This window comes from Ursus arctos, chromosome X, assembly GCF_023065955.2.
Source record: "Ursus arctos isolate Adak ecotype North America chromosome X, UrsArc2.0, whole genome shotgun sequence".
NCBI lineage: Eukaryota > Metazoa > Chordata > Mammalia > Carnivora > Ursidae > Ursus > Ursus arctos.
This window is the reverse complement of record NC_079873.1, coordinates 102,631,225-102,638,956: the sequence shown is the minus strand read 5'-3', so window position 1 is coordinate 102,638,956 and position 7,732 is coordinate 102,631,225.

Here is a 7,732-nt window from a genome sequence, read left to right as displayed (position 1 = left end):
TTTGATTTCTTCTTTCATTTCCTGAGTTATTTAGCAATATGCTATTTTGTTTCCAAATATTCTTTCTGTTATTGGTTTCTAGTTTAATTGTGATTAGAAAACATACTTTTTATAATGTAAATCCTTTACAATACATTGAGATTTGTTTTATGGCTCAAAATATGGTATATACAGGTAAATGTTCTATGTGCATTTGAAATATGTATTCTGCTATTGTTGGTTGGAGTGTTGTATAAATGTCGATTTGATTTAGTTGGTTGATAGTCAAATTGGTATGACTCTCAGTCATATGGCCACAAGGAAATAAACCCCATAGTCACAAAGACTTTTTTCTGTGTTTACTTCTAGAAGTTTTATAGTTTTAGCTTTTACTTTAGCTCTGATCCATTTCAAGTCCATTTTTTAAAGATTTTATTTGTTTATTAGAGAGAGTGGGGGGGTGGAGCAGAGGGAGAGGGACAAGCAGACTCTGTGCTGAGTGCAGAGCCCAATGTGGGGCTCAATCCCAGAATCCTGAGATCATGACCTGAGCTGAAATCGAGAGTTGGATGATCAACCAACTGAGCCACCCAGGCACCCCTCGAGTTCATTTATTGTGTGTGGTGTGAGATAAAGGTCTAAATGTATCTTTTTGCTTATGGATATGCAACTGTCCTAGCAACATTTGTTGAAAGGACTGTCATTCCTACATTGAATTGCCTTGGCACTTTGTCAGAAATCGTTGACCATAATGTAAGGTTCATTTTGGACTCCTCATTCTGTTCCATTGATCTATATTTCTATCTTCATGTTAGTATAACAGTCTTGATAACTGACTTTATAATAAGTTTTGAAATATGGAGGCAAAAATTCTCCCATTGACTCTCTTTCAAAGTCATGTTTCTTATTCTGGATCCTTTGCATTTCCATATACATTTAGGATCAGCTGGTTAATTTCTTTTTTTTTTCAGCTTGTTAATTTCTGCAAAAGAAAAAAAAGCCTGCTGGAATTTTTATAGGGATTTCATTTAATTTATAGATCAGTTTGGTGAGAATTGTCATCTTAACAATACTGAGTCAATTCATGACATGGAATTTCTCTCCATTTATATAGATCTTTAATTTCCCTCAGCAATGTTTTTATAGTTTTTTGGTATATGTTTTGCACCTTTTTGTTAAATATATTTTTAAGTATTTTATTTTCTTTGATGCTATTGTGACTAGAATTATCTTAATTTCATTTTCAGTTTTTCCATTGCTAGTATATAGAAATACAATTTATTTTTATATTTATCTTTTATCTCACATTCTTGCTAAACTCATTAGTCTAGTAGTTTGTGTGTGTGTATGTGTGGATTTCATCTGAGTTTATATTGGCAATTGTCATCTCTCAAAAAAGCCAGTTTTACTTCCTCCTTCCCAATCTGTATGCATTTTATTTCTTTTCCTTTCCTAATTGCACTGGCTTAGTAATGTCCGGTTCAGTGCTTAATTCAAGTGGCAAGAGTGGGCATCCTTGACTTGTTTCCAGTCAAAGTGGGAGAGCGTTCACTCTTTCACCATTGATACTATGATGATGTTATGATGTGAGCTATAGACTTTTCTCATGTCCATTTTCAGTTTGAGAAATTTACCTTCTATTCTGATTTTGCTGAGAATTTGGTTTTAATTGTGGTAAAATATACATAACATAAAATTTACCATTTTAGCCATTTTTAAGTGTACATTTCACTGGCATAATGTACATTTACATTGTTGCACAATCATTACCACCATCTACCTCCTGAACTGTATCATCTTCCCAAACTGAAACACTACCCATTAAGCAATAACTCCGTGCTTTTCCTCCTCCCAGCCCCTTGACAACCACTATTGTAGTTGCTGTCTCTATAACTCTGACTACTCTTGGTACCTCATATAAGGAGAATCATATATTTGTCCTTTTGTGACTGGCTTGTTTCCACTTAGCATGTCGTCAAGGTTTATCCCAATTGTGCCATGTGTCAGAATTTCCTTCTTTATAAGACTGAATAATGTTCCATTGTATATATATACCATATTTTGTTTATCCGTTTATGTGTCTTTGGACACTTGGATTGCTGCCACCTGTCAGTCCATTTGGACTGCTGTAACAAAATACCACAGACTAGGTAGCCTATAAACAGCAGAAATTTATTTCTCACAATTCTAGATGCTAGAAATCCAAGATCAAGATGCCAGTATGGTCAGATTAAAGCCCTCTTCCTGGTTCATAGCCAGTGCCTTTTCTCTGGGTTCTCACAGGGCAGAAGGGGCTAGGGAGCACTGTGGGATCTCTTTTATACAAACACTGATCCCAAAAAAATGAAATGGGATGGAACCAGAGAAGGAGACAAACCATAAGAGACTCTTAATCTCAGGAAACAAAGTGAGGGTTGCTGGAGGGGAGGAGGGTGGGAGGGATGGGGTGGCTGGGTGATAGACATTGGGGAGGGTATGTGCTATGGTGAGTGCTGTGAATTGTGTAAGACGGGTGAATCGCAGACCTGTACCTCTGAAACAAATAATATATGTTAATTAAAGACATGTCTGGTACTTTTACAAATTAATTAAACCTTTTTGGAATAACAACAACAACAACAACAACAACAAAAAACACTGATCCCATTCATAAGAGCTCCACCCTCATAAATGAATCATCTCCTGAAGACCCCACCTACCAACGTGGGTGGAGCCCATCACCTTTGGGAATGTGGATTACAACATAGGAATTTTGTGGGACACATTCAGACCACTGTGCCACTTTTTGACCTTTGTGAATAATGCTGCTGTGAACATGGGTATACAAATATCTGTTGGAGTCCCTGCTTTCAATTCTTTTTGGCATACACACAGAAGTGGAATTGCTGAATTATACAGTAATTCTTTCTTTAATTTTTTATTTTTTGAGGAATTGCCATATCATTTTCTATGGTGGCTGCACCAGTTTACATTCTCAGCAGTAGTGCACGAGCATTCCAATTTCTCCACATCCTTGCTATTACTCTTTGCTCCCTCTTTCTTTCTTTTTTTAAAGAATAGCCATCCTAATGGGTGTGAAGGTGCTCTGTGCCCGGGTCTTAATTTATAAAGGTTACTGAGTGGCAACATGGAGAGATCAATGCCAGTGAAAGAACATTTTTTTTAATGATTTTTTATTATATTATGTTAGTCACCATGCAGTACATCCCCGGTTTCCGATGTAAGGCTCGATGATTCATTAGTTGCGTATAACACCCAGTGCACCATGCAATACGTGCCCTCCTTACTACCCGTCACCGGTCTATCCCATTCCCCCACCCCCTCCCCTCTGAGGCCTTCAGTTGTGAAAGAACATTTTAATGTTACTTACAGTTCCTCTAGAAACAAGAGGCAATATTCTTTTGCCTTAATCATCCCAGGGCCAGGTACCAGGCACCAGGCAACTAGAGAATATTCCTGTAGTTTAGAGCCTGCCAAAATTATTCAAACTAGCCAATCTTAAACTATTTATGCTGCCTGTCTCGCCTTTCCCACAGAAATCCCTGTTAAGTCAGTGGCCTATACCTATCCCTCCTTTATCCCACAGTCACCTTTATAAATTAAGAACTGGGCATAGAACAGTTGGCACAGTGAGCTAGATGACTCAGGGTTCAATGGAGGGGGCTTGCTTCTAGACTGCTCTTGGCTTACTGACTGGCATTGCCAAATAGCAAGTGCTACCAGGGAAGGCGTGGCTGGCTGTTGGCATGCTGGCACTCTGGATGCCACTGGTTCATGATATATCTGCTGAATACTGCCATGATCTTCCAGCTAAATCAAGGAGGACCTCAAAGGCATGAGCCTCCATGGCGCTTCTCATTTAGTGTCAGATGCTAAATTTTTGGTTGGTGGTTGCCAATTCACTAGTTACCAACTTACTTTGGACAGCTTGGTCCACAGGGCCAAATCTGATTTCCCTGGTTTGACACACCCAGGTTCCAAAAGAAAAAAAGGGGAGGGAGTTTAGCTACCTAGAAATACAGACCATTTTAAAAGGAAAAAAAAAAAAAAGCTTAAATGGGGACAGGGATGGTACCAATGAGAGGTTGCTTAGAGGCATGAGGTCCCTTTTCTCTCCCCTCTTTCCCTCTTATCAGCTGGAGACAAAAACTAAAGACTGTGGGTTCAGGTAGCTATAAGCCTAAAACAGAGGGGGGAAAAAGGAAAAAAAAAAAGACTACGGTTTTAGGCAGAAACAAGCCCAAGGGGAGAAAAGGGGAACTTAAAACCTTATGTACTGAGCAAATGCAGGTCTAACAAACATAATGCTAGCCCTAGATTACTTATTGATTTTATTTTTTTAAAGATTTTTGTTTATTTGAGAGAGAGAGAGAGAGGGCACAAGCAGGGAGGAGGGGCAGAGGGAGAGGTAGAAGCAGACTCCCCAAGGAGCAGGGAACCCAATGCAGGACTTGATCCCAGGACCCCAGGATCATGACCTGAGCCCAAGGCAGATGCTTAACCGACTGAGCCACCCAGTCATCCTTATTGATTTTATTTTATTTTTAAAATATTTATTTATTTGAGAGAGAGGTGGGGGAGGGGCAGAGGGAGAGGGAGAGAGAGAATCTCGAGCAGACTCCACACCTAGCATGGAGCCTGATGTGGGACTTGATCTCACAATCCTGAGATCATGACCTGAGCCAAAATAGAGAGTCAGAGGATTAACTGACTTGAGCCACCCAGACGCCCCAGCCCTAGATTACTTATTGATTTTATTTTATTTTTAAATATTTTATTTATTTATTTGACAGAGAGCAAGACAACCAGCGAGAGAGGGAACACAAGCAGGGGGAGTGGGAGAGGAAGCAGGCTCCCAGCGGAGCCTGATGTGGGACTCGATCCCAGGACCCTGGGATCATGCCCTGAGCTGAAGGCAGATGCTCAACAACTGAGCCACCCAGGCACCCCTACTTATTGATTTTAAAGATTTTATTTCATTTATTTGTCAGAGAGAGAAAACACAAGCAGGGGGAGGGGGATGGGCAGAGGAAGGAGCAAATTCCCCGCTGAGCAAGGAGCCCAATGCAGAACTCGATCCCCAAACCCTGGGATCATGACCTGAGCCGAAAGCAGATTCTTATCCGACTGAGCCACCCAGGCATCCCAACTTAATGATTTTTATTATTATTATTATTATTATTATTTTTTTTTTTTTAAAGATTTTATTTATCTATTTGACAGAGAGAGAGAGGCAGCCAGCGAGAGAGGGAACACAAGCAGGGGGAGTGGGAGAGGAAGAAGCAGGCTCCCAGTGGGGGAGCGTGATGTGGGGCTCGATCCCAGGACTCCGGGATCACGCCCTGAGCCAAAGGCACACGCTTAATGACTGAGCCACCCAGGTGCCCCATCAACTTAATGATTTTAAAACAAACTTCTAGATACAGGGGGAGAAAATAAAATGTAATTAAGTATGTGTGTGTATATATATATATATATATATTTTTTAATATAAATATATAATAGATGAATTGTATATATATGCATATATGTGATATATATATCTAAATTAAAACAAAGCCCCAAATTTGATCCAGTTCAAAGTCCAAAATTGATATTCTAAAGATTTTTTTAAAGATTTTATTTATTTATTAGAGAGAGAGAAAGAGAGAGAGCACAAGCAAGGGGAGTGGAGGAAGGAGAAGCAGGCTCCCCGCTGAACAGGGAGCCTGATGCAGGACTTGATTCCAGGACCCCAAGATCATGACCTGAGCCAAAGGCTGTCGCTTAACCAACTGAGCCACCCAGGCACCCCTATACTAAAGAATTTATATAACTGAATGATAAAAGACTGCTGATTGGCTATTGTGCCTCTACAACCTTTGTTCTAAATTAACATTTGCTGAAATACATCAATTGATAAGACCTTTTGGACTTGATCAAGATGGGGCTCAAATTATAGTTGTATCTGGGAATCCCCCTGAACTTCAGGATCGTGTCCCCTATAATCTTAAGAAGGTAACTGAACATAAAGTGAAGAAAAAAATTGGTTTGCCTCACTCTAATTATAGCCTTGCCTTAGTTTCCAAAATTATAATATCCATTGACCTAAAATATTCCATTTGGACATACATGGTCTGACACAATAAATAGTAAATTAAAATTAAAGTAGGTCTTTGGGACTTACAAATTGGCTTAATGAAATGGAACCCCATTGCCCCCCAGTTAAAATAGTTAACCTGGCCCAATATAAGTTAAAACGGGGATCAAGGATTAAAACTCACCATATAAAATCTAATTAATAAAGGGGTGATTACCTTCTCTGCCTCTTCTTTGACAGCCCAATTTTGCCTGTTCCTAAATCTAAAGAAAATTTAAAAGTTGTGTGTGGGCAGGTATTCCTCATGTTAGATCATTACTATCTTTATGCTGTGGTCCCATCCATCAGGGCCCCCACAGCAGACATCCAATATTATTAACATTACTGATTCTGTTCAGTGAACAACTGGCAAATATTTTGCTCTTACAGATTTGACTACCATTTTCTGTTCAGTATCTATTTCAGCAGCCCCTCAGCTGCAGTTTGCTTTTACCTCTGAAGGGACACAATACACCTCCAGGCTACTCATGGGGCACCTCAACAGATGTGCTATCACACACAATCATTACAGATAAGATCTTAACTACATCCACCTTCCTATAGGAGCACAGGTATGACATTACATTGATAACCCTCCTCCAAGGAGATTCATTAAACACACTTATTAAGGACATACCATCCAACATCTTTTAGTCCATCTTGGGTTCTGATGACAACATATTCCTCATTTACAAATTTTATTCCCAAATTAAAATTGACAGGCACTCTTGTCCGTCACCCCCTCCCCCTGCCAAGCTCCTTCACCAAAGACACTTTGGCAATGTCTTCTCGTACCTGCTGGAGTCTGGGCCGCTTCTGGTGGCCATAAGCTCACCAAGGGCTTCAGGTGCAAGAAACCGTCCCCCCAATCTTATACCATACACCATTAAAATAAAAAAAATGACTGGCTACCTACCAGGCTTTCCTAAAAATAGAGGCTTTCATAGACCTGAGCATGTGATCCTACATACTCTACTGCCCAGTATGCTTTGAGTCATGGAAACAGCATCCCACAAACTTGGCACAGCTGCAGAGGCCTTCTTAAAACAGGACGCAACCACACCTGGGCCCTCTGACATACTCTACTTTCAGGAGGGGGTGGCCTTCCCTGTCCTCAGTCCCTTGCCAGATGCCGAGGTGCTAGAAGAAGTCACCCCTCCCCCAGACACTTGGGTACCTCGGAAACCCCCTGGGATTAACTGAGTAAACAACAATAGAGTACATAGACCATGCCAATGGCACTGCTGACTGTCATACGTGATGGAGCTAAGGGAAATGTTGCTGCTTCCCATCCTTTAGCCAGGATATCCCCTATAAAGGATGGGACCCAAAAAACAACATTCTTAGCCAAACTTCAGGCAGTCATCTTAACACTGGATGCCCCAGCCAAGGAATGGTACTATCTTTACATTTATTGTAAACTGATGGGCATTGCCTTAAAATGGTCTCTTTCAGGTTAAAGAACTCTGGGAATCTCTTGCCTCATGGATACCCAAAATATAAAAGGACTCATGTCCCCCAGGTATAAGGCCTTGCCAAGACATTCATTACCTTTGGGGTTAGAAACTAATAATAACCAAGGTACACATTTCATTTCTTAAAATATACAATTCCTGGCTCTTGGAAAAGATGCTC